Source organism: Macaca thibetana, chromosome 7 (genome assembly GCF_024542745.1).
Source record: "Macaca thibetana thibetana isolate TM-01 chromosome 7, ASM2454274v1, whole genome shotgun sequence".
Classification (NCBI taxonomy): Eukaryota; Metazoa; Chordata; class Mammalia; order Primates; family Cercopithecidae; genus Macaca; species Macaca thibetana.
This window is the reverse complement of record NC_065584.1, coordinates 162,811,138-162,834,830: the sequence shown is the minus strand read 5'-3', so window position 1 is coordinate 162,834,830 and position 23,693 is coordinate 162,811,138. Positions and strand designations below refer to the sequence as shown.

Here is a 23,693-nt window from a genome sequence, read left to right as displayed (position 1 = left end):
TCATGCCTGTAATCCCAGCACTTAGGGAGGCTGAGATGGGAGGATCACCTGAGGTCAGGAGTTCAAGACCAGCCTGGCCAACATGGTGAAACCCTGTCTCTACTAAAAATACAAAAATTAGCCAGGTGCAGTAGTGGGTGCCTGTAGTCCCAGCTACTCACGAGGTTGAGGCAGTAGAATCGCTTGAACACAGAAGGCAGACACTGCAGTGAGCCGAGATCATGCCACTGCATTGCAGCTTGGGTGACAGAGTAAGATTCTGTCTCAAAAAAAAAAAAAAAAAAAAAAAAAAAAAAATTCATATTGGGAAATAAAACTGTCCTCTTTGGGAGTTATCTTTCCTACTGGACAGAAATCTGTAAGTTAACTTATATACATATTCTCCAGTATATTCATAACATATTCTCTAGTATATTTCCCTACACTAGTGATTTTCAAAGCATAGTCTCAAATTGGAAGCATCAGCATCACCTGGGAACATAGACATGCAATGCTCAGGCCCTCCTCAGTCCTACTGAGTTAGAAACTCTGGTGTGGGGCCCAGCAGCCAGTTTCACAAGCCCTGCAGGTGATGATGATACACTCTAATGTGTGAGAGGTAAGGCTCTAAATAGTCAAATAATCTTTAATTATAAAATAAGTATCTATGAAACAATGCTACAGTAGGACATTAAAAGGGCACGCCACCCACCTTTAACTTTATTTCTAAATTTAAATATTTTGTCTGTCTGATGTTAAATTTGCTGTTTGTTTTTCAAATACTAAGACAGTTTTCATCTCTTCCTAATTTTCTCTTTTTAAATAAAAAGTGGTTTTCCAAATCTATCCATTTTTCTCTTCTTTAAGCTATTGATAGGATGAAACTAAAGTTGAGCCATTCTTCTGTGTTTTGTTTTTTTTTTTTCATACAGAGTCTCACTCTGTTGCCCAGGCTGGAATGTAGTGGTGTGATCTTGGCTCACTGCAATCGCCACCTCCCAGGTTCAAGTGATTCTTGTGCCTCAGTCTACTGAGTAGCTGGGATTTACAGGCACCCAGCAGTATGCCCTGCTTTTTTTTTTTTTTTTTTTTTTTTTTTTCAGTAGAGAGAGATTTTGCCATTGGCCAGGGTGGTATCCCACTCCTGACCTCAGGTGATCTGCCTGCCTCGGCCTCCCAAAGTGCTAGGATTATAGGCATGAGCCACAGCGCCCAGCTTTTTTCTTTTCTTTTTTTTTTTTTTCTTTTTGACATGGTCTCATTCTGTTGCTCAGGCTGGATGGAGTACAGTGGTGCCATCATGGCTCACTGCAGCCTCCACCTCCCAGGCTCAAGAGATCCTTCAGCCTCTTACATAGCTGCGACGACACGTGTGCACCAGCACAAGTGGCTAATTTTTTGTAGAGACTGGGGTCTCCCTATATTGCCCAACCAGGTCCAGAATTCCCAGGCTTAAGTGATTCACCAGCCTTGGCCTCCCAAAATGCTATGATTACAGGTCTTATGTTCTTAAAATTTTTCTTCGACATGGTATAGGATAGTCTAGTAACTTGACATATTGTTGTTTTCAACAGGCTAGTGCTTATGATTTGTAAAAGAACTCTTCAGAAACGAGCTCAATTTTACCATGAATTGGGACACTTTCCATTTATTTCTATTCTATAGAGCAGTTTGTCATGAGCTCTGTCTTTTGAAAACCTGAAAGCCTGCAACAATCAAACCAGCTGCACCTGGTGCATGGGATAGGCATGGAATTGAGGACAGAGCTCAAACTATGGTCAGTCCTCTGTATCCTCTGGTTCGGGATCCCTGGGTTTTACCAACTGTGCATCAAAAATATTTGGAAAAAGTAAAACAATAAAAAACATAAATTTATAAATACTTCATAACAGGTATTTACAAAGCATTTATGTTGCATTAGGTATTATAGTAATCTAGAGATGATTTAAAATCTACAGAAGGATGTGTATAGGTTATATGCAAATACTATGCCATATTATCTCAGGGACTTGAGCATCAGTGAATTTTGGTATCTCTGGAGTCTTGGAACCGATATCCTGAGGTTACTAAGGGATGACTGTATTCAATTTCTTCTCTGGTTATTAGTCTATTCTCTAATGTATTTTTGTTGTTGTTTTGTCTTTTTGTTTTTGCCTCTTCAAGTCAATGTCAGAAACTTAGTTGTTCTAGATTACCCATTAGCTCAAAGCTACCAGTAAGCTGACTACCACTGCAATCTAAGCAACCGATTTTTTTTCCCCACCCGATTGGCAATAATTAAGAATCTGTTGATGTTGACGCTTTAGGGAGTTTTCCTGAGCATGTTAATTATGACAGCCCTTTTTGTTAGGCACCTAGACGACTCATCAAAATGAAATAAAATACCCATGCACTTGAAGAAGTTATCTGGTTATTTCGTTATCTGGGTGCTGGTTATGTGAGGTTTACAGTTGATGAAAACTTATTAAGCTTTATATTTACAATAGGTACAATGTTCTGTATGTGTAGTAGATTTCAATAATTTTTAAAATGTCTTTTGCCACAGGTCGCAGCTGTGTATAATGCTATTCGCTTAACGGCGGAAAACATGGCAATGACCTGAATCTCCCCGGCTCCCAGAATCCTGCCCACTTAAGTTAAACACATGAAATAACTCCCACTGTCAGTTAAACTGGCGGTGGGCGCTGGTTTTTTCTCCACGGAAGGATTCTGGGAGACGAGGAGGAGATGCCAGCTTTTCGCCCGAGCACCTCCAGTGGGCTGCGGTCCGCTCTCAACCTCACTGGACCAGCCCCCGCCCTCCCAGAGTCCGTTAGTCCAAGTCACGTGATCGTGGAATCAGCTGACCCCACGCGACTGGAAAAAGAAATTCCCGGGCCCCGGCTTCCTGGCGCGCTGATGAGGCACCAGGGGTGAAGCAAGGCATGGGCTGCTGGAGCGGGAATTCGGGGGCGCCAGTGGCTGCGGAAACGGGGGGAGGTTGTCTGCCCTGGCCTCTCCGGAAATACAGTGTGTGCGAGCGTGAGGGCTGCGGGTCTGGTAGAGAAAAGTCCACCGCCATCCCGCTCCCCAGACGGGGGCGGGGTGGGGGGGGGTTGGCGAGTAAGACGGAGCAGGCCGGCCAGCTCAGAGTCCCCGTGCTTCCCTGGCGGGAGGAAGGGCCCCTGTCTCCGGGGGCAGGAAGTGGGGCTTGTCTGGAGCTGGGAGTCCTTTCAGGTCTTCCCCAGCCCCAAGAGGACCTCCCAAGGACACCGTCTTCCCCAGCCCTCCTGTGGGACTTGGACACTTGCTTAGAATTAGTCTCACTCTTCCACAGTGTTAGGAAGCCCCTCAACTCTCTCCAGATCCCGAAAGTAGTAGTTTTGGGGTTGAGACTTATCTGTCCATCCATCTAATCCACCCATCCATCCATCCAATCCATCCATCCATGCGTTCTAAGCCTCTAGTCCATACCATGAAGTGTGCTAGGCACTGGGACGACTTGAGCTGCGAGTGAAGGGGAAATCGGAGGCTTGAATTGGCAGTCATAGTTAAGGCTCCAGGGGCAGAGACCTAACCACGCCTTGTGTGTAGTGCTAAGGGGCCTCCCTGAGGATGCCATCAACCTTAAAGGCCGATGGCAGGAGCTGGCTGGCTGAAGTAGTTTGTGTACCAGGGGTTGGGAGGCAAGGGTGGGAGGTGTGTGTCTTCAGACAGGGAACAGCATGTGCAGAGACCAGGTTAGAGAGAGCATGGCTCCCCAGGAATGAATACATTTCCCATAGCTGGGAGAGGATCATCTGGAGGTTAGGGAAAGATGAGGTTGCACAAGTAAAGATCAAATCTTCCTGGCTCTTGGATCACCACAGTCAAGATAATGAACATATCCACCCGCCCCAAAAATTTCCTTGTGTGAGGGGCTATTTTAGGAAGTATGATCAAGAAGGGCCGGCCTGACCGGGTGCAGTGGCTCAAGCCTGTAATCCCAGCACTTTGGGAGGCTGAGGTGTGTGGATGACCTGAGGTCAGGAGTTCGAGATCAGCATGGCCAACGTGGTGAAACCCTGTCTCTACTAAAAATACAAAAAAGCCGGGTGAGATGGTGCATGCCTGCAGTCCCAGCTACTTGGGAGGCTGAGGCAGAATTGCTTGAACCCGGGAGACGGATGTTACAGTGAGTCAAGATTGTGCCATTGCACTCCAGCCTGGGCAACAGAGCGAGACTCCGTCTTTGGAAAAAAAAAAAGAGGGGGCCGGTCTGATGAGGGGTCACTTGAGCCGAGAGTGGAATGAAATAAAGGATAGCAAGCCACACAGAGAATGCAGCAGGCATGGCGGCGGGAGCAAGGCTGGTGTCCCCGAGCAGCAGCAGGGAAGCCGGAGTGGCTGGAGTTGTGTGGGTATGGGGAAGAGGGGAGAGAGATCACCCATCTGTGTGAGGCCCAGGACTTTGTTTTATCCCCTGCTGTACCCCCAGCGCTTAGAGTGGGAGCTAGCACAGAGAAGGCGCTTGATTGATGTTTGCTGAGCAGACGAATGCCTGGAGTAGACCTCAGAGCAGGGTTTGGTGGCAGGGTGGGTCAGGGAGAGAGTTCACTCAACAGCCTGGTGATAGGGGAGAACAAGTGGCCAGAGGGTGTCCATCTGTGATGGGGACCAGGGTTCCCTGCTGGACAGAAGTGTGGGAGACACGGACCCTGGCCACACCTCAGCCATCCCTCAGGCATGATTACCTGCCTCCCTCCCTTGCAGAAGTTTCAGTTCTCTGGTGATCTGGACTGTCCCAAGTGGGTCCTGGCAGAGATTGGCACGCTGGCCAAGATGGTTGAGTGCACAGGGTCTAGTCTGGGTGGAGGAGGGGTGCTGGGGCTGGGGATTGTGGGTGTAGAGGATGGTGAGGTTTTCTGGGGTTGGGACCTCAGTGGTCTAAGCCTGTGCTACCATGCTTTGTGACCGTGATCAGCGGCTGGCCTGCTCTAAGCCAGTCCCCAGGAAGGAGGGGTGAGGTTTGCCAGCCTGGCTGATGTAAGGACTTCCCTTCCAGTTCTCTGTGAAGTTGCAGCTGCTCTGCAGCCAGATACTAAAGAGCTGCTGGGACAGGGGAATGATGTGAGTACAAGACCCAGCACCCCATTGTCCCATGACCTTATGACCCCCAGTGCCATGAAGCTCTGCACTAGGCCCGGGGAGATGGGTGACCCAGCCTCGAAATCTCTCTGGGCACCTCCCATACTTCTTTCCAGCCTGTCTGTTCTTATTGCAGGATCCAGGCTAGGGGTGAGGGGCTGGTGAATAGGGTACTGGCACCCCCCGAAGGTCTCCCTTCCCCATAGTATGAGAAGATCCTGAAGCTCATGGCTGATGCCAAGTTTGGTGAGTACCCCGCTGAGTCCACAGGCCCCAGGCAACCCTGGGACTTCGACGTGGTGCCTGGTACAGAGGGGTCCCCCACCCCTCCCTGCAGCATCCTTAACTTACCTTCCCTAGTGGAGGAGCATGAGGGAAAGAAAGACATGGACAGTCCCACCTTCCTGTCCTCTGCCAGTTCCTGGTGGAGCAGGAGCAGTGCCTGTGGCTTCAGGAGGCCTGGGAGCTTTGTGCTGAAGTTAATAGGGTAACTGGGAGGTGGCTGGGGCCACAGTGACACCCCCTGTCCCACTCACGGGTCCATCAGAGTCAGGCGATGTGAAGGCCACAGTAGCAGTGCTGAGTTTCATCCTCTCCAGTGCGGCCAAGCACAGTGTCGATGGCGGCTCCTTGGCCAGTGAACTGCAGCAGCTAGGGCTGCCCAAAGGTATGGGTTGTGGGTGGGCAGCTGGGCAGCCTGTGTGGGCTAAGGGCTGCTACCAAAGCCGTGTGACCCTGAGGTGTACTCTGCCTCGTCTGGGCCAGGAACCTAAGCCAAGCCCCCACCTGCTACCCACAGAGCTACTCCATTCTATCCCCAGAGCAAGCGGCCGGCCTGTGCCGCTGTTATGAGGAGAAGCAAAGCCCCTTGCAGAATCACTTGTGGATCTGCAGCCTACGCAGCAAGTATGAGGCCTTCCAGGGTCCAGGCTCCTTCTAGAAGGTGCATGCAGCACAAAAGTGCATGGAGAGTTCAGGGAGACAACTTAACCATGGTCACATACCAAGCAGCTGCAGAGCTGGGACCTGACCCTGGCTCTCCTGACTCCGCGGGCTGTGGATTTGTACCTACAGGATCAGACCTTGCCCTTTCCTCCTGGCTGACCCTTCCCTAGTCCCCTGTGCCCCATGTGTGAGCACCCAGCTCACTCTTATTCCTCCCTCTCCAAAGCATGGTCCCTGGGAGCACCAGGGGCAAAAGGGGCAGCAGAGACTGTGGACCCCTCAGCTGCACCTAAGACCTCTGTGTGGTCTATCCATGTGTGCTGGGGGAGGCTTTTGGCCACCATTTCCCCCTCTGTAAATGAGACCGATACCTGTGGCATGGAGGGTGGGAGGCCGGTGTGAGTGACAAGCACTTGGAGCAGGGCCCTGAGTGAGCATGGACCTGGAAACGGGTGTTCCTTGACTTTATGCACCTTGGGAATGGGAGTGGGGCTCCCTGCGTGGGTTGATAGTTCATTGCTTTCCCCCACTCTGCCTCTTTCCCAGCCCTGCAAGTCCAGTCGTTGGGGGTCCAGAAGGGAAGAAGCCCCTGGCTGTGTTACTTTGGGCTGGTGCCTGGCCCTCTCTGGCTCTGAGTTCCTGGGAACGTCAGCACCCAAGCCATGCCCTCAAGTTTAGCACCTTGACAAGAAAGGCGGGGACACTGGGATCAGGCCCACCCCCCTGGCCTTAAATCCTATGGCCCCAGCTGGAGGATGAGGAGGTGCTGGGCTTGGATGGGGGAATCAGGGGTGTAAAGGGATCTGCTCGCCCCTGAGCTTGGCTCAAAGGCTTGAGGCATCAATGGTTGAGCCTGCCCCTCAGGAAGCAGCCCGGGCCCAGCCAGACACTCACCAGGACGAGGGCAACTCTGACGAGCAGGAGGCCCAGGATGAGGAGAGCCATGGCATAGCTGGAGATGAAGACGCACAGCGGGCTGGAGGCTTTGGGGCCAGGAGTGCCTAGAGCAGAGCTAGAAGACTATGACCAGGTGGAGCCCTGCCTCCCAGACTTCTGAGAAGGCAGAATCTGGGCCCAGAAGGTGTTGTGGGACCAGAGATCTGGGGCTAGGAGCATCTTGGAGGGCTCCATGAGGTGGGGAGGCAGGCTTCAGATCAGGGCATGTGGAGTAGGCAGATGGACAGAGGGAGAGGGCCTGCAGAGGGAAGGAGGTACTGACTGAGGTCTGGGATGACGGGTGTGCAGACCCTGGTGCAAACAGTCCCAGGAAGCTTTTACTCCTGGTGGGAGGCGGAGAGGGAGCAGGCCTGTCGCATGGTGAAAGAGGAAGAAAGAGAGAGGAGGCATCAGGCTCTTTTAAACAACCAGCTCTCCTATGAACTGATAAAAAACTCACTCATTGAATCACTTGAACCTGGGAGATGGAGGGTGCAGTGAGCTGAGATCGCACCACTGCACTCCAGCCTGGGCTGTGAGCGAACTCTGTCTCAAAAAAAAAAAAAAAAAAAAAAAGAAAAAGGAAAAAAAAAAGAAAAAGAAAAAACAAAAGAAGAAAACTCACTCATTACCATGGGGAGGGCACTAAGCCTTTCAAGAGGGGTCCCCCACCATGACCCAAACACCTCACACTATAGGCCCCACCTCCAGCATTGGGGATCACATTTCAACACCAGATGTGGATGGGACAAGTATCCAAACTATGTCAGAGGCCTCCACCTCCCTCTCATCAGAGTCTTCTGTCCTCAGTTCAGGTGCATGCTGGCATCCATGCCTGGCTTCCTAGGAAATCATCTTGGCCCCAAGGGGTTGGGCAGGGCCACTAGGCTGAGGGTTGGAGCCCTATCTCTCCTAGTCCCAGCCTGGGTCTCCATCACTGGCTAGCCCACTCTGCTTGCTGCATTCTCTTCACACCTGCTCCCTGCAGCCCAGGGGTCAGTCTGGGTGCAGGCCTGGGTAGAGGTCCAGAAGCAGACTCTGCACCCCCGGAGCTCATACCTCCTGTGCACCACGGCAGCCAAAATGCACCAGCATGGCCAGGAGTGCTTGCTTGTCCCTGTAGTATCAGTGTTTTGGGAGGCTGAGGTGGAAAGCTCTTGAGACAAGCCTGGGCAACATAGCCAGACCCTGTCTCTACAAAAAATAAAATTAGGCATGGTGGCATGCACCTGTGGTCCCAGCTACTCAGGAGGCTGAGGTGGGAAGATCGCATGAACCCAGGAGGTCAAGGCTGCAGTGAGCTATGATTGCACCACCACACTCCAGCTTGGACAACGGAGCAAGACCCTGTCTCTAAATCAAGAAACAAAGTGCACCAGTGTGTGGATACCAGCTTCTCCTGGTGTGTGGACCTGACCGTACTTGGCCCCATCGGTGAGTAAGAGGCTGCCTGCTGACTTCCAGAACATTCTCACCACTACACCTGTGTCCCTCCTGCATGCTCTGGCAGGCTTTGTGAGCGGGCCTGTCACCTACCTCTCTCGCTGCCCTAAGGCCCAGCTAAAACCATACCTGCCCCTGAGAACTTTGTCCTGATGAGTCTTTCCCCCACCCATAGGCCCCCTCATTTCAGAGCTTTTGGTGGGGTGAGTATAAGGATCGACTCTCTGCTACCAGCCTGGGAGGAATTGTCCCTAGGGTTGGGTCTCTGGATGGCATATGAGGGTCTAGACCAGGAGCCAGATGCCTGTAACCTGAAGGGCAGGCTCTCGGTTGCCCCACCTTCACAGAGCCCCTCATCCAATCTGACCTTCTGGGACAGGCCCGACCCCTGCATCCTTTGGTCTTGGTCCCTACTGGGAACTCTGGTTACCCTGGCTTACCTACTTTGACTCCAGAGGTAATGCTGACATCCCCCATGAGACACAGTGACAGATTGCTTACCTGGCTCAGAGTCACCATGGCCAGGCAGAGCTCAGGTCCTGGCCCTGTTCACCTTCTGCCTGCTGGGTTCAAGTGATTCTCCTGCCTCAGCCTTCCGAGTAGCTGGGAGTACAGGTGCATGCCACCATGCCCAGCTAATTTTTTGTAGTGTTAGTAGAGATGGGGTTTCACCATGTTACCCGGGATGGTCTTGATCTCCTGACCTCGTGATCCACCCACCTCAGCCTTTCAAAGTGTTGAGATTACAGGCCTGAGCCACTGCACCCAGCCTCCCTAACACCCTTCTAGCTCTGGTGCCCTGCAGGGTCTACTTTGGAGCACCTGGAGCCCAAGAAGGTGCCCCTCACCTTTGTGATCCCAGGGACCCCCTCCCTGATCATGAAGAATGTAGACCCAAACCCACTGTGGTGCCTGAAGGAGCAGGGTCAGCCTCTGCCTCCCACAGCCTCTCTGATGGTGAGTATGTTATCCCAGCAGTGAGAGCTGGGAGCAGAATCAGGAGGATGGGGGATTTTCTCTGTAGGTAGCTCTGGGCTCCAGGGTGGAGCTCTTTTAACCTGGTCCCTCCCCTGTGACTCTCCTTGGCCCCAGGCAATGAAAGCAGCTTGCTGGAGGTCACCTGTCAGGTGGGGACAGAGAGGGATCTGGGTTCTTTCTCATCCAGCTGCAGCTCCCCCTCCCCCTGGCCCCTTCTCCCAGGTGATAGAGAACCTGGCATGCTGTGCCCCATAGAAGAGTCCCCTTTCCTTCTGGTGATGGATGGAAACCAGCTTAGGGTGGGAGGGATGAGGGTTCTGGGGGCTCTACCAGCCCTGCCTCACATTAGAAGGATGGCATCTGGGCGGCAGCATGGTTTAGGCTAGACAAGGTGGCCCCTAGGTTTATAGCCTGGCCTCGGGCAGGATGCTGCCATGCCACCTTTTCTTCTGTGCATCCTGAACTGGCACCCTACTTAGTTAAATGTCCTCAGGCCTCCTGCACCTTGGGCATTGCCCCCACTCCCTGCCCAGGCACAGCTGTCCTTTTCCTGGACTAATCTTCAGAGATTCTTGTCCAGCCCACAGCTTTGCTGGACATCGCAGGCTGGGCCAGGCCCCCTGCCCAGCACTAACATCTCTCTGTGAGTCTCAACCAGACTGAGCTGCAGCTTCAGGGTCAGGGTAGGCGCTGACTTAATTGATGTGACTCAGGACAAGGGGGTTTATTGATGGTGTCACATCTGCTTAAGCTCTTGGCCTCTGTGGTTTCTTTGGGGGCAAGATATTCCTCTGTCCCATGCTTAGGTGCCCACATGTGGCCACAGTGCCTTTCCTACCACCATCCCTATTGGAGGCCAGTGTCCAGGCACCTGTGGCTCCAGGCAGAAGGCTGAGTGCAGAGCCAGGCCAGGGCAGATGTTCTGCAGGGGCTGCAGGAGCTGAGAGCCCTGGCCACCCAGCCCGTGGCCATCCATTCCCCTTCACTGTGCTGGCCCCTCATCCACCATCCTTCCAGGGGCTAGGCCTGGGGCCAAACTGACTTTTGCCTGCCCCTGGTTCCCCTTGTGCCTGCCAGGTTCTTGGCTGAGAATGATGGTCTTGTCCATTTCCTTGATTTTCCTCAATCAGAGGTTTATAGAGCCACTTGGGGACATCACATCTCCTGTCCAGCAGGTCCTCACCAGAGACAGGACTGCTTGGGCCAGGCCTGGGATACTCAGGGGTCACACTCGCCTGTTGGGACCTAGCTTTAGCGGTGCCAGTCTGGGCAATGGCCTGATGGGCGGCTGCCCCTTCTCTGCTTGGGGAGGCAGGAGAGGAAGGTCAGGCAGGAGATCTGCTTCCTGCCCACCTGAGGCTGGTTGGAAGCAGGGCGCCCACCTGTGCCTGTCTCACCTTGCTGCAGGTGCATTGGAGGATGAACCCCTCTCCTGATCTCCTGCAGGTGCGGATTCCAGGTTTACAGTAGGTGTTGGAGTGGGCTCCAGAGCTGTCCTGGCCCTAGGAAACCCTGGGCTCCATGAGTCCATGGCCTAGCCAGATTGTTTCCCACACTGTCACTCCCCACTGTCACCTCCCCAAACATGGGGCTGCATGCTCTGTGCCCTGGGTGGGACATTGGAAGGAGTTCCACCTTCCAGGTTTGGATCACAGTAAAGCCTCTGCCATGGGGATGTGCTGGCTGAGACAGATGGGGTTGAACCAGCCCTGTCATGTTGGTCTTGGGCAAGTCACCTGTGCCTTGCTTCCCTTTCCCCAGCAGCTGGACAGGGATAATAGCACCTATTTCACCCATACTCAGGTGCTCACTTGTTAGCAGGAACTGAGTCCTGGAGGAGGTGCAGGGGGAGCCATCGAGGCAGCACTGCAGCTGGACCTGGTCTGAGTCACTGCTCCTGGCTGTGAGATGTGTCTCTCCCTCTGTTTATTCATCTGAAGGACAGGGCTGTGCTGTTCTGGGGTCACTGTGACAATGCAGCTGGTCTGTGTGAGTTGGTGGTGGCCTCCTGAGATGGTTTGAGGTGGGCTGGAGGTGTGTCTTGAATACCCCCTCACTCCCTTGAGGAAGACCCACTTCAGGAAGACTCACATGTCTGTATGAAGGAAACCAGGTTCCCTGCCCTTCAGCTGTCCTCTGTCCCTTCCCAGCCCCCTCTGCTGTCCTGCAGGCTCTGGCGGTGGCCATCCAGCTTGGTGGCTGTCTGGCTCGTCCACACTTGCAGGTGGATCCTCCCTCCGCACATGGTTCATGTGTCATTATGTCACCTCCAGACAGGCCATGCTAGCCCCAGGGCCTCCTTTCCCTGGTACCCAGTCCCCACCACTAGGTATGTGCCCCCTCCCTAAAGCCCGCTGTGTTCACCAGCTGTGTTTGAACTCTGTCTCTGTGCAAGGCCTCATGCAAAGCCTGAAACAGCCTGGCTTGTAGAGGGCCAGGAGACCAAAGCTTGAAAACAGAGTGATGGTCTCCCAGAGTCCACTTAGCCTGAGCCCCAGGGCTGCATCCATGCTGGTCCTGGCTCCAGTGGGTCAATTCTCTCCCGTGACGTCTGTAAGGGCTCCTGTGGTGATGGAGGTGGCTGGAGAGAACAGGCTGCCATAACCCCCCTTCCTTAGAAGGCCCAATGGGGAACGTTTTAGGCATCAGGGCATCCCGGGGAGCATCTTCCAGGGACCCCTCCTACACCCTGCCCCGCCCTGGCTCTCTAGTGAGAAATTGCAGTTGCTTGGACAGTGGGGCTGACCCAGGACAAGTACATCTATTAGGCTGGTCTTTGGGGTGCTGGGGTGGGGGCAGGGGCACTTCATGGATAGGAAGGAGAGGCCTGTGTGTTCCAGAAGTACAGAGTAACCTGGTGCTGGCTGCAGTCAACCCCGATGTGATGACCTTTCTACCCACCCTCTTTGATGTCTTGGTGCTGGCTGCTGTCTTTGGCCAGGTAAGCTCATAGTCTGGGCTCCTGGGGTCCCCTCACTGGGCCTGCCCACTGCTTGCAGGTAGGGGAGCCTAAGGGCGAGGACTGTCCTTGGCTTCCCCTTCCAGATTGTGGGTTCAAAGACCATTCCTGGGTTCCACCACCACCAAGCCTCAACGGTGTCCTGATGGGCACAGGAGCTGCTGGGGCTTTCTAGGTTAAGACCCTTGCCTATCCCGGTGTTACCCCTGTGCAGTAGGGGGGCTGCAGGGGTCAGCCTCAGTCTCTGCCCTGGGAGCCTGCCTTACCTTACCCCGGCAGCCCCACACCTGCCCTGGAAGAACCCCCCACACCCAGTGGCTCTGATCCACTGTAGAGCAGCCAGGACACCCGTTGCTCACATCCTCTGGCCTGAGGCTGACTGGCATTGTGGCTGGGTTTGGGGTTCAGGGTTCTGGGTGGGCCTTGCCCTCAGCAGCTCCCAATCCCACTCTGACCCCTTTTCAATCTTCCTCCTCTTGTGGGCTCTATCCTTGGACCCTCCCAGCTCCTCACACCGGATGACTTTCTAAATATCCAGAAATCACTTTTTAAAATACCAGCTTTGGGGCTAGGAGTGCCTAGAGCAGACAAATAAGGCTATGGCCAGGCAAGGCTCTGCCTCTCAGACTTCTGAGAAGGCAGAATCTGGGCCCAGAAGTTGCTGTGGGACCAGAGAGCTAGAAGCATCTGGGTGGGCTCCGTGAGGAGGGGAGGCAGGTTTCAGATCAGGGCATGTAGAGGCAGTGAGCCCGAGGAAGGAGGCAGGTGGACAGATGGAGGGGGCCTACAGAGGGAAGGAGGTACTGACTGAGGTCTGGGATGACCATGTATACCAAGAGGCCCTCTGCCTCCCCCAGGATGTGCAGACCCTGGCGCACACAGTCCCACATGAGAGCCTGGGCTGGCACCGCCCTGAAGAAGGTGGCACCCACTCTCGTGGTCAGTGGATGCAGCCTGGTGGGAGGATCATCCCACTTCAGGGGGCTGGCAGCCTGAGTGGCCTAAGGGAGGTCATCTCTTCCAGCCTCCTGCCCTCAACCCCAGAACACAGGTCTGAGTCCTGGGCCACCCAGGGCCACCCTGGACCCACCAGAATTCCTCCACCACCACTTGGTCAAAGTTTTGTAGAGGTCTGAGGACAAGGGTCAGCTGGGGGATCAGGAGAGGGTGAAGAGGGTCACAGCTCTACCAAAGTCTTGTCCAGTCATCTCCCATCTTCCCGAAGCCTCTTCCCCGACCCCCCTACTTCATCCCGCCACTTCACCCATCTCGTCAACTGCCCCTGAAGTGTCCAGAAGTCAGGGCTGGTTTTGTCCTCCAAGGCCTTGCTGTAGTGCTGGCCCAGGATCTGCAGCCAAACTTGTACAGCACCAGCTCCGCCTTCTCCCCTAGAGCGATGGGGGTGGAGGCGGCATCAGCCTGCACTCCCTCTCCTGGAAGCCCTGGGGTGGGACGCGCACCCAAGCTCTAATGCTCCATCCAGGGGTCAGCTGCCGCTGGTCTAAAAATGAGATTTCTTGCTGCCTGTATTTGTGTGACCCATGAGCTAAGAATGGCTTTTACATGTTTAAATGGTTGAAAACATGGAAAGTAGAATTGTATCTTGTGACATATGAGAAGTACGTGACACGCAAACTTCCACGTCCATAAAAAAAGGTTTCTGGGAATGTGGCCATGCTCATTTGTTGACATGTTGTCTAGGGCTGCTTTCTTGCTGCAGGGGAGGGTTTGAGTATGTGGTGATGGAGACCCAGTGGCCTGCGGAGCCTTAAAGAGTTTCCATCTGGCCTTTACAGAAAACGCTTGCTACTCCTGCACTGATCCATCTAATGGAATACACTGCTCACTCCGAGAGTTGATCCTAGTAGGAAATGTTGCTGACAATTTAACAGATGCTGCTTTTATGTTTTATTTTGTCGCTGCTCTGGTGGGAGACATGTAAGAAAATTCACCCCCTGGGAGGAGGTCATGGTGGGGCTTGTGGCCATCAATGGTGAAGCCTCTTTAAGAGGATGTGTGGGGAGCACTACCATCTGCTGAGGGGGTTGTGATGGGCCCTCTGTGTTGAGGAATGAAGAGGGAACACTGCCTGTCTGCTGGGAACTGGCTTTCTGGGGAGCAGAAGAGATGGTAATTTGGGCCTGTGTAGGCAAAGGCCCAAACCAATCTGGTCTCTGGGGCGGGCGGCAGGGAGAGTAGCTGTGTAGGAGTGGGTGCGAGGGCAGAGCCCGAAGGAGGGCACCCCTGACTGCACCCCCAGGAGGCTGCGGTGGTGGGAGTGGGGCAGCACTGTAGGAGGACCAGTGCCTTCTGTGGCTGAGGGGTCCTTGGAGAGCAGCTCTGGGCTGTGTGTACCTGGAGGGGACTGATTTCACCCAGCGCTCTCCCAACTTGGGTGTGGAATAGCTCTCCCGGTTAGGATGGCATGAGCTTGCAGAAGTCATCCTATCAGGAGGCCTCAAGAGGAGATATGGGTTTCTTGCGCCCCTGCACTGGGGCAGAGCTGAGGGTTTTTGCCTCTGACTTGGTGGGACAGATCTTGTCATGCATGTGAGGACTCAGTGAGGTGCTGGGCAATCAGGGACGTGATGGGACCCTCTCACTGATCTTGACTGCTTCTCGCCCATGTCCAGCTCCTTGTTGAAACTCTATGCCCCATTCCTCTCTGTGGCCCCAACACACGAGCAAGTATTGTCTGAAGAAAATTCTGCGCATTCTCTAGAAGGGGAACACCGAGGTTTAGAGAGGGGAAGAGCCTGATGGCTCAGAGACGCACAGGGATCACAGCCCTAGTAAAAACACATAAATTAGCCGGTGTAGTGACACATGCCTGTTATTCCAGCTACTAGGGGGACTGAGGCACAGTAATTACTTGAACCCAGGAGGTAGAGGTTGCATGAGCCGTGATCTCACCACTGCACTCCAGCCTGTGCAACAGAGTGTGACCCTGTCTCAAAAAAAAATTTTAAACCCATTTGTCCAGTATAACATTTTTCAAAATATATACTCAAACATAGAAAAGTCTAGAAATATCACCAATGGCAATTTCAGGAAAGAATTCTAAGGTGACTTTTTTGGTTATCTGCATTTTTTTTTCTTTTATTTTTTGGACATAGGGTCTCGCTCTGTTACCCAGGCTGGAGTGCAGTGACCCGATCAGGGATCACTGCAGCCTTGACCTCACAGGCTTAAGCCATCCTCCCACCTCAGTCTCCTGAGCAGCTGGGATTACAGGCACATGCCACCACACCTGGCTAATTTTTGGATTCTTGTATTTTTTGCAGAGATGGGGTTTTGCCATGTTGCTCAAGCTGGTCTTAAGTGATTCACCCACCTCGGCCTCCCAGAGTGCTGGGATTACAAGTGTGAGCCGTGTGTGCCAGGCCTATTTTCTATAATGACCATGACCATGGATTTATGTGCCAATATTTTTCTAACAATAATATTTACAAAGCATACTATGAAAAATATTCAGAGAAAAAGAAGAATATAAAATTGTAAAAATCATATATAACTAGTTTTTTCTTGTTGTTGTTGTTTTTTTTTAAAAGGAAGAAAGAAACAAAGTAGATTGTCCAGGAAGATAGTTACTTCCACTTTGTATTTCTCTGGTGAACTCATTAGGAACTCTAAAAAGTTCCAGGAGTAGAATCACGGGGTCAGAGTACCCCAGCTTTAACTTCTGGTTCAGAGAATCCTAACAACTTACATTGTCACCAGCAAGTTCTTTGACTACCTGAGCAAATCTCACCTTAAATCAATTCTCACCTGACATTAGCTGCTCAGCTTTCCACTGATACGTTGATTACAGGAGACTCCTTGAGTTCTGTGTGTTCGGCTGGCCTCCGGTGGCCCCATTATTATTTTCTGCCTGGTAAAGGTCAGTCACCTGCACACAGATCTCATCACTCACGATATACTGCAGCTGGAATCAAACAAAGGCAAGCTGTTAGTGAACACATAAAACATTTCTCCATTATACAGCAACTCAAAAAAGGTTTTGATTTCTTTTGCTGGCAATTTTAGAAAACTAATCATACAAACCACTGTATCATTCTCTTGGAGAATAATCAAGCCAAGATTTTCAACCATCTCAGTGGTCCATTGAAAAATTTTCATGTCTATTTAAAATCAAAACCAGAGAGAATTCAGGTTAATGTACTTGTTGTTGTTGTTTCTTGAGACAGAGTCTCACTCTGTCACCAGGCTGAAGTGCAGTGGCTTGATCTCGGCTCACCGCAACCTCTGAATCCTTGGTTCAAGCGATTTTCCTGCTTCAGCCTCCTGAGTAGTTGGAATTACAGGCACACACCACCACCCTCAGCAAATAATTTGTATTTTTAGTAGAGACGGGGTTTCACCATGCTTGCCAGGATGGTCTCAATCTCCTGACCTTGTGATCTGCCCGCCTCAGCCTCCCAAAGTGCTGGGATTACAGGTGTGAGCCACAGAGCCTGGCCTAATGTACTGTTTATTTAAAATTCTAAGGATCTTTAAATAATTTTCGATGGATCATATTTTTATTACATTTTAAAATCATTTATAATTTGCTTTCACACATGTTCTCCCTCATTTGATCCTCACAACTGCCCTGGGAAGCAGGTTGGAGACAGAGTAGGGGACTGTTAGGAGACAGATTTACACAATGCATAAGAAAGCTCACTGTGAGCAGGGTGAGAAAGGGAGCCTTGGAGAATCATGAATGCAGTATCTATGTCTATATTCCCAGCCCAACTACAAAGCCTGAAATTCATTAGGTATTTAAGAAATAGCTGCTGAATTATTGCCTAGGGGTGCTCAGTTGAAGAAGCACAATTGGGACTAACAGTCAAGTTTCCTGACTCCTAGCCCAATACTTTTACAAACACACCACCTATTTTTCTATATCCGATAGAAAGTATAGTGCTTAAGTTGTACATAATGTTAATTCACTTTCAATACAGGTCAATCATGATTAACTGTCAGTAGCTTTTGTGACAAACTTAGTAAACTGGAAAGTTGAACCTTTCAGTGTTCCCATTCTCATGCCATATGCTATTTCTGTTTTGAAATAAAAATCCTTCCAAATGAAACTTTATCCATCAAAATGACAGAGAAGTGAAAATAGATACAAGAAGAAAGCAAAACATTATTTTCAACATCAATTTGTCTATTTTGCTTTAAAAGTATAAACACCAAGTCAATTTTAGGAAGATACATTTTTTTTTGAAGTGATAGAAACCATAATAACTATTCTTAACTTTAAGTCCTAAATGACCAGTATGTGTATTAGTAGATAACTGGACACACTCAGAAGGGTGACTGAGTGTGGCAGAAAGGGCAGTATGTCCAGCCACTGCAGATGGATAAATGACCATGAGTCCAGATAATGGATTCTGATACAACCATTCAAATAATGCTTATGAGTACTTGATAACATAGGGAAAAGCTTAAGATACAGTGTTTTAGAAAAAAGGAAAGGTGAAAAAAATAGATGGAAAGCATGACTTCAATCTTGCATACATATGCTTCCACTTTATCCTTTTTGTTTGTTGTTTGTTTGTTTGATTGTTTTTGAGACAGGGTCTCACTCTGTCGACCAGGCTGGAATACAGTGGCATCATGATCTCAGCTCACTGCGGCCTCTATTTCCTGGGCTCAAGCAATGCTCCCACCCCAGCCTTCTAAGTACCTGGGACTACAGGTATGTGCCATCATGCCCGGCTAACTTTTTGTATTATTAGTAGAGATGGGGTTTTGCCATGTTGCCCAGTCTTGTCTCAAACTCCTGAGCTCAAGTGATCTGCCTGCTTCAGCCTCCTAAAGTGCTGGGATTACAGACATGAGCCACTACCTCTACTTTCTACTTTCTTGTTGAAGTAGACTGTATTACTGATTCCCCACCCGCACCCTCTTTTTGGATATCTGGCCCCTCCTCGAGTCTCTGGAAAGGGCAGCACTACAAATCCAGGGACAACTAGGGAACTCCCACCCTCACTGCTAGGCAGATCAGATTCTCTCTCCTGCTCATTGGAAATGACACAGAGAGTTTTCAATAGATTTTTTGCAGAGGAAAATCTGTATGGAAAGGTCCAGTAACACTGGGACCAGGGGTACTGCCAGGGCAAGCCAAAGCCTCAGAGGCTGGAGGAGCCTGGAGCACATGCCGAATGTTCATCCACAGAGCAAAGCACAAGCATGGAGCAGAAGTCCAGAGTGAAGGCATGTAGGAGAGGAAAATCACCTCCCAACCCAGGCCTTCCATGGTGTGGTCATATTTTGAGTTTTGTGCTTAGATGTCTGTGAGGTAGCCTGTCATATTCTTAATACAAATCCCACTTAAGCCAGCCTAGAATAGGTGAAGATAAATGTAATGACTTGACTTGGCTGGAGTGCAGTGGCGTGATCACGGCTCACTGTAGCCTCAACGTCCTGGGCTCAGGTGATCCACTTCTGCCTCCCGAGTAGCTGGGACTACAGGTGTCAGCCAACTGGCCCAGTTAATTATTTGTATTTTTCTCATAAAAATATTTTTCAGAAGAAATCTATATACATTGAATATCACTGACTACTTTTTCTTTGTCTTCTGTGAATGTGTAGGTGTTTGAGTCTCTTGTATTTCTTCTTTTACACAGGATATGGGCTGTTTGAAAACTATTTCATTATCTTCATCATCATCATTCATTTCAGCCACTTCAGATTTTCATTTCTTTAAAAATGTTGATGTACAAACCAATGTGGGGCCCTAGATATCCACAGGATTGTCAGAAGTGCCTGAAACTTTTTTCTTCTTCTTACATAAAATCTGGGCTTTTGTAGACATCTGACAATTCATTTTTGAAATACTTTCCATTTTCTGTAAAATCAAAGAAGGAAAATCATACTCAATTCCTTTTTAAGCTAGTTTCTTTCTGAGTAATCTTTCTTTCTTTTTAAATCGCTCCTTCTTGTGTAGCTTTTGTGTAAGTGCTGGTTCTAATTATACATTTCACTGATGGATATGATGGCTGCTTAAATGGAATATTCCAGTCTTGAAAGAGTTCTTTCTGTACTTTTTCAGGTGGCATAAAATGATTCTCCAAGAGTCTTTCACCAAACAGGTAGTTGTTCATTGTTTCAGCAACTATCTTGGCAAAATCCTCAGACTTAAACTCCACAAATGCACAGCCTTTGCTATTTCCCAGCCTTTTATTTCTGGATAGTCTGAACCTTGTAACAGTGCCTTGGAACTGGGAGAAATAGGAAAGGATCTGGGTTTCCTTCAGTAGGTTATGTAGGTGGCACACATAGACTACTCCAGAAGAAAGTTGTTCTTGTTTTTGTGTTTTGTTTTGTTTCTGAGATGGAGTTTCACTCCTGTTGCCCAGGCTGGAGTGCGATGGCACGATCTCGACTCACCGCAACCTCTACCTCCTGGATTCAAGCGATTCTCCTGCCTTAGCCTCCTGAGTAGCTGAGATTACAGGCATGCACCACCACACCTGGCTAATTTTTGTATTTTTTGTAGAGACAGGGTTTATCCCTGTTGGTCAGGCTGGTCTAGGACTCCTGGACCCAAGTGATCTGTCTGCCTTGGACTCCCAAAGTCCTGGGATTATAGGCATGAGTCACTGCACGCAGTCCAGTCTTGACTTTGAAATATATGTTGTAAATCCAGTCAGCAGTGAACTCTGGGGGAACACCAAAGATGAGAAAAATGAGAGAAGAGATACCTTCAATTAAAGGATTTAAGACCAGATGCTTGAACTTATGTGTTAAAAAGTCACTGCAGGTTGGACACAGTGGCTGATGCCTGTAGACACAGCACTTTGGGAGGCTGAAGTAGGTGAACCACTTGAGCCTAGAAGTTTGAGACCACCCTGGGCAACATGACAAAACCCATCTGTACACAAAATAAAATAAATTAGCCAGACGCGGTGGCACCTGTGGTCCCAGCTACTTGGGAGGCTAAGGTGGGAGGTGGAGGCTGCAGTGAGCTGAGATCCACCACTCCACTGAAGCCTGCATGACAGAGTGACACCCTGTCTTAAAAAAAGAAAAAAATCACTGTTTTGTGGTTTTCTGGGTGAAAGAAAAAAAGGGGGTTGAGACAGTATGTATTACTAATTCAAAATCATAACCAGATGCTTAAAGTAAATCATTGTATCTATTGTTTCAAAAACCAACCTCAGGATTATTAAAAGTTAGTTTTATTGGATTTTTCTTTAAGCTGGGCTGGTTCACTCAGGTCTGTCACTTCCAAGCCCATGTTTTCCTACTTTTTAACCCTATTTGGAAGGAAAACTGCAGCTAAGATTATGATCCATCCTGAGATGAAAAGTTTCACACATATACACCACACATACCCCCCACCACAGTATGATGACACAGAGACCCAACCTTAGGCTAATGGTACCACTGCCAGCAAATGCATTGTTTTCTTTATTCCAATTTTTTTTCTTTATTTCTTCTAACAGCAGCAAATGCATTTAAGCATTTATTGAGATTCTCAACAGCTACCATTTGGTTTGCAGAGCAAATTATTTACAAAGTAACTTTTTTCCATTTTTGATATTTTAATGAAAATTATGTTCTTCAGTTTTAAAGCTCCGTCCCTCTCCCAAAGAAAGACTAATAACTAACTACCAAGTAATGATTTTTTAGGAAAAGAACAAAAGCAAAAACAGCTTTTGAACACTTCTGGAACATGGGTAAGCTTCCAAAGTCAAGACCTTCTGGGCCCAGTGGAGGTGCTAGGCTGCCTTGGGACACCATCAGCACTTCCCCATCCACAACATCCTCAACAGCAGGGAGCCATGCGCGGACCCCGGGGGGGCTTCCTGTTCCACAAGCTCCCCTCTATTTTTCCTCTTCTCCCTTGCTGCTGGGCCTCCCCTCCAAATCTGCCTAATGAAGAGCAGCAGGGTCTTTAATACTGTTCGGATTTGTCAGTGGAGACAGGGTACTCTAGAAAGCTAAGAGATTCCCTGGTCCAGTCTAGGGGAGGAAAAAATACTCAAGTGTAGCATAGATGGTTTCACTTGTCCACTGAGACACATGCTCATACTTATTAGATGGATGTATCAGATGCTTCAAAAGTCCTGATGTGTAGTAGTAGAACAAAACTTGTTTGTGAAAAAAGAAGTTGCAAAATTATAAAAATGTCTGCAGCAGTTCAGGCTCCTGAGGACAAAGCTGGTTCTGCTAAGTAGTTATTTTGACATGCACAGCAGCTTTCCCTAGAAGTCCTGTGTTCCAGGGGTTTCATTTAGACCACAGGAAGTTGAAATCGAAGTTTAAAAGGTTCTCTGCTGACAAAATGTGCTATATCCATTGATGGACTTCTACTCAGTAATGAAAGGAACAAACTACCAAAACCTGTCATATGTCATGGACCAACCTCAAAAACATTAGGTAAGTAAAAAAACCAGACAGGAGAACACATATTGTATAATTCCATTGATTTGAAATGTCCAGAAAAGGCAAGTTGATGGAGACCGAAAGGGTCTGATTTACCTCAAGAGGTAGGGATTCAAGCTCTCTAGAGTACATGTGATACATACATGAGAAAAAATAAGGAAAGAAATTTAAATGTAAATAAATGAAAATAATACTTCTCCCTGATTATAAAGAAAATCACATTCTTTTTGTAATAATTTGGAAGACAAAATACGAAGAAAAGTCTTTAATGTTGCCACTCAAAACATTCTGATTTGTTGTTTTTTATACTTCTTTATGCATTTGAACATTTTAATAAGTAGAATCATAATATATAGTCTTTTGTCACTATGTTTTGGGCATATTTCTATGGCAGTAAATATATCCTTGGCATCATCCTTTTTAAAAGCTTGATGTATATTAAGTTAATCATTGCCACCCCAGAAGTAAATTTTCTTATATATATATTTTATTGGATGCAAGCAAGCATTTTTGGGCGGAATTCATAGAAGTAGAATTTCTGGAGGAAAATAACATAAAACACTTTTAAGATTTTTCAAAGAAATTTTCAAATTATCCTTCACAAAAATTAGTTCAGAGTTTATACTCCCAAAGTGGCAGAGCTCCAGTGTCCCCCTTCCATTTGTCCACTTTACTGGTATTTAAGGAGAAAACCTCATTGTTTTCATTACATTTCTTTGGTTTCTAGTGCTTTTGAACTTTTTTCTTTTTAGATGGAGTCTTGCTCTATTGCCCCGGCTGGAATGCAACAGTGCAATCTCGGCTCACTGCAACCTCTGTCTCCTGGGTTCAAGCCATTCTCCTGCCTCAGCTTCCCAAGCAGCTGGGATTACAGGTGCCTTCCACCATACCTGGCTAATTTTTGTATTTTTTAGTAGAGATGGGGTTTCAACATGTTGGTCAGGCCGGCCTCGAACTCCTGACCTCAGGTGTTCCACCCGCCCTGGCCTCCTAAAGTGCTGGGATTACAGGCATGAGCCATGGCACCCAGCCTTGAATCTTTTTTATATGCTTATTGGTCAATTTTTTTCTTATGGGAAGTGTCTGTTTCTCCATTGCCTATTTTCTGGCCAACCTCCAAAGTCACATTTCACTTAAATTTTATCCTGCTGATTGAAAGCATTTTAACATAAACAGAAGCAGGACAGACTGTAGTTATGTAGATCTTGCTCTGTCACCCAGACTGGAGTGCAGTGGCATGATCATAGCTACCACAGCCTTGTACTGCTGAGCTGAAGCAATTTTCCTACGTCATCCTCCCAAGTAGCTAGGGCTACAGGTGTGTGCCACGATGCCCAGCTAATTCTTAAAAATTTTTGTAGAGATGTGAATTCACTGTGCTGCCCAGGCTGGTCTTGAACTCCTGACATAAAGTGATCCTCCCACCTTGGTTTCCCAATGTGCTGGGATTAAAGGCGTGAACTACTGCTTCCGGCCGAGAGCTCATTTTGTTTGCTAGTGGAGTTCTTGGTATCTTTTTATGTTTGAGGCTTCGGTGCTAGTGCAGAAGTATTACACTCACCATCTGAGGTTTGCAGGACTTTTGTTTTTAATATTGAACAGATGGAACTGTGTAGTTCTGTATCTTTGCAGGCATACAAAATGTGCCTACCACGATTCTGCTTTATATCTATTGAAAGCAAGAAGTAATACAGTCAAACTTTGCCTGGCTTACAGGCTTTGAAAGAATGGAGTATTTTGATTTAATTCTATTAACTTGGAAGTGTGAAGGTGAAAAGAATTCAAAACTTACATTTCTGGTTGAATGCAATTTGAAAATACAGCCAATCATTCCCCTTTTCTTCTGTAGTAAATTTGGACATTCCAATCTACTTGGTGTTTTATTGTAGAACTGCTAGTGTGCCTGAGACTTACATTGTGAAGATAAGTATTTAAAACTTGAGAGGTAAGAGGGTGTAAACGGTATTGT

At 48.9% G+C, this 23,693-nt stretch overlaps 1 protein-coding gene and 1 pseudogene across 2 annotated transcripts in view; both read right to left on the bottom strand.

The window, feature by feature from the left end:
• Positions 1-23,693, bottom strand: part of CRABP1 (cellular retinoic acid binding protein 1) — a 658,055-nt gene that overhangs the window by 403,394 nt on the left and 230,968 nt on the right. The window lies entirely within an intron of this gene.
• On the bottom strand, positions 18,259-20,573 carry LOC126959313 (MKI67 FHA domain-interacting nucleolar phosphoprotein-like; annotated as a pseudogene).